Source organism: Zalophus californianus, chromosome 2, assembly GCF_009762305.2.
Source record: "Zalophus californianus isolate mZalCal1 chromosome 2, mZalCal1.pri.v2, whole genome shotgun sequence".
Classification (NCBI taxonomy): Eukaryota; Metazoa; Chordata; class Mammalia; order Carnivora; family Otariidae; genus Zalophus; species Zalophus californianus.
In genome coordinates this window covers 88,822,855-88,826,485 of record NC_045596.1, presented here as the reverse complement: position 1 = coordinate 88,826,485, position 3,631 = coordinate 88,822,855, and positions in this window count along the sequence as shown.

Below are 3,631 nucleotides of genomic sequence, written 5' to 3'. Positions count from 1 at the left end.
TTGGTACTGCCCTTGCCTTCAGGCAAGAAGGTTGTGGCTTTGGCTTCTCGCCTCAGACCAGGGATTAGACTCTGCACAGAGCCCAGGGCCTTGCTTCTATAGTCCAGGAGGCCTGAGAAGACTACAGAGACCATCCATCTTAAGAGGTGCATTTACCTCAATTCAAGGAACACCTCGTTATCAGATCCACTGAGGAAATAAATTTATAAAAGTAGGAAAAATCCTTTAACCATGCCTCCCCATTCAGAGAGTTTATTTTCTCCCACAGAGGACCCCAGGTTTTCTTTGAGTATTTTCAGGCCCTCCCCGCTGCCCCCCAAAACAAGACAAAACCCTCAGTGCCTTGGTCGATGTTCATTTTCCAGCCAAAAATAAATTTCAAAATGGCTGCATCCATAAAGAAGGGTGAAAGGAAGGACTGAAGTTGACAGTGAACTTGATCAGCATTCACTTCTAATCTGGGACATTTGGGGAAAGGTAAATTAAAAATAGAAGGTGCCCCCTAAGTATCCCCTCCCGTTGCTATAGAGTCCACACCATGTGCAAAATATGAGGGTTGCTGCTAGCAGGAGGCAGCCAAAAGAGATGGAGCATCTCAGGAAGACTCTGTACCGGGGCAGTCTTGGGCCACAGTAAAAGGAGACTTGGAACCAGAACCCTGGAAACCACCCCTTACTCCTGCTTTCACCACTTTGTATGCAGGTCTCACTGAAAAGCTTATACTACAAGGTGGAGCCCAGGAAATGACTCCATCAGAGGAGTTACCTTAATTTAGAAAAGATCACGCGGGGAGCCTGAGTGGTTCAGTCGTTAAGCGTCTGCCTTCGGCTCAGATCATGATCCCAGCCCCTGGGATCAAGCCCCGCATAGTCCTGGGATGGAGCCCTGCATGGAGCCTGGCATCTGGCTCCGTGCTCGGCAGGGAGCCTGCTTCTCCCTCTCCCTCTGCCTGCCTGCCTGCCTACTTGTGCTCTCTCTCTCTCCGTCAAATAAATAGATAAAATCTTAAAAAAACAAACAAACAAACAAACAGAAAGGATCACGCATGAAGCACCCTCAGCTAAATGCCCTAGGTGCTACACATGCCGCGGCCCTGTCACTTCACACCCAGCCCTGGCCATAACCTTCATTGCCTTATAAACTTGAGATGCCTCAGTCTGAGATATGTAATCACATTCTATTCTGAAACATAAATTCGGATGGTATTTACACACTCCCAAGAAACACTTCTTACACACCTTAGTCACCCTGCCCTGTGTTCTTAATGTTGTTGTTTGAGTATTTTATCTATATATACTACATGTTAACCCTTTCATAGGCCCTCAGACTACTAAGGCTGTTCTCAGAGTTATTACAAGCTGTGTCAAATGCCTCACAAAATAATATTCTATTTTCGGTGTCATATGTCTACATTCATTTATCTGTTCATTAAGATCCCACCATAAGGGCGCCTGGGTGGCTCAGTTGGTTAAGCTTGGCTCAGGTCATGATCCCAGGGTCCTGGGATCAAGTCCCACGTCAGGCTCCGCAGGGAGTCTGCTTCTCCCTCTGCCCCTTCCCCCACTCGTTCTCTCAATCTCTCTCTCTCTCAAATAAATAAATAAAATCTTAAAAAAAAAAAAAAGAGCCCATCATAAGCACGAGGCAGTTAAGGCACATTCCCTCTCTCCTTGGAATGTTTTTTTTTCTTATCACACTCTAGGGGTAACAAATGCTGCGATGATTTTGGTGCTTTTGTAACATAACTGTTGCAGATATGGAGATGGTTATAGCATGTGCATGTGTGTGAAATAATCCCCATTTACTCCCATGGTAGAGATTCCTAGTGCCTTAGAAGTTTTGTTTTGCAACTTACAGGTCTCCTGCAGAATCATCTTTGCTTCATGTACTAATAATACCTTACATTTGTACATACTTTCACATGCACTATCTCACTGAATTCTTACAACAATCTTGTCAAGCAGGCCATTATTACACCCATTCTGCAGAAAGGAAGCTGAGTCTGGGAAAGGTTAAATGGCTTGCCTGAGGTCAGCATAGCATGACAGGAGTGGCAGAGCCCACCTCAGACCCAGGATTTCTGACTCTGCATTACACTATTTCAAAGCAATCTCTTCATATGGGTTACTTCTGAAACAACAGAATACTGTATTCCAAAAGGGGCCTTGTGGTTTTCTAAACTATAAAGACAAACTTTCTAGCTAGTTGCCTGTAAGAAAAGATTTCAGATCTCTTGTCATTAAGAGGATTTCAAACCAAAGACACCAGATAGTGAGTGCTTTGATAAATAATATTAACGTTGGTTTTGCAGGATCTAACTTCTGTGGAAGAAAACTATGTAGTGCACCATATCGTGTGTAGCAAAAGAAGCACTATGCACAATGAACACACAGCCGTGTGTCAACATTCTCTTCCAAATGTGGCTACAAAAGAAAGTGTGAAGCATACTGAAATAAGACAATATTTATGGCTCAAGAAATTCGGCTTCACATAACAGTAATTATGAACAAGATATTTTCCCTAATAAAATTACTGCAAGACAAAATCTGGAGGAACTAAGTGTTTCCCTATGTCCTCTTTATTTTATTCCATGTGCTCAAGAATGGTTGCGGGAAAGAAAGGGAGAGAAGAGTAAGAAAGAGCAGAAGGAGAAAGAAAGGCATAGCCAGACGGCCTCTGCTAAGGGTTGGTTTTGCTTTAGAAACTGGAATGTGTCCAGGCTTGATTTTTATTTTCAATTCACATTTCAGATCCAGCTCCCCAAACTCTTTGATCTTTCTCCCTGTCTCCTTACCCGGAAGAGAACCCTTGGCCTTCTCAGCTGGGAGCTGGGAGCACACGTGGAAAGACTGGCTCGGATCCATATTCTTGCCAAATTTAGTCACACAAAGGGGCCTGCAAGGGAAAAAAGAAAGGATGAAAGCTGCAGCCGCCAGGACTTCAAAGGCCATGCCGCCCAGCCGGGCCCTGCGCAGGCGCCGCCCTCCGAAGATATAAGGCGCGGATCGCGCGCGCCGGGCGGCCTCTCTGCGCGGCTGTAAGGCGCGCGTTCCCGGCCCGAGAGCGGCTGAAGGAGAACTAGCTGTGGAAGGAGGGGCCGAAGGGGCGGGCCGCCGAGTCGGTGCTGTGCGCCGGCGGCCGGAGGCCGGTCCCCACGCCAAGTTAAGGTTCCTGAGAAAAGTTTTCAGACAGGAGGGAAAAGAATTTTACTTCCAGCCCATTAGGCGAGCTGTCCTGTGGCCTGCAAATTTATCCCAGGTCGCACATCCATTCTATTCCATTCTGGGGATTCCCCCTTCCAGACGTAGCGCGGGCTCCTCTGCACCGCAGTCGGGGTCCCCGTGGCGGGGGGAGGGAGGGTTGACAGGGGTTCCCGTCGCGGAGCCCAGCCGTGAAGGTGCGTGGCGGAACTCTTAGTGGCCCGTTCTACGCCTCCGAACGCGCCCCTCGTCCCCTCGTTCCTGTCCGCCATCACCCCAGCTTGACTCCTCTCGCTCTGGGAGGCCCCGGGATGGGAACCCTCGCTTCCTGGTTGACAAGAGAATCGGCTGGTCCCAGATGGGCTGGGATGTGGTCTTCCTTCGCGGGCCTTGGAAGGACACAGCCCCCTGGACGGGCGCGCCTCGGGCCC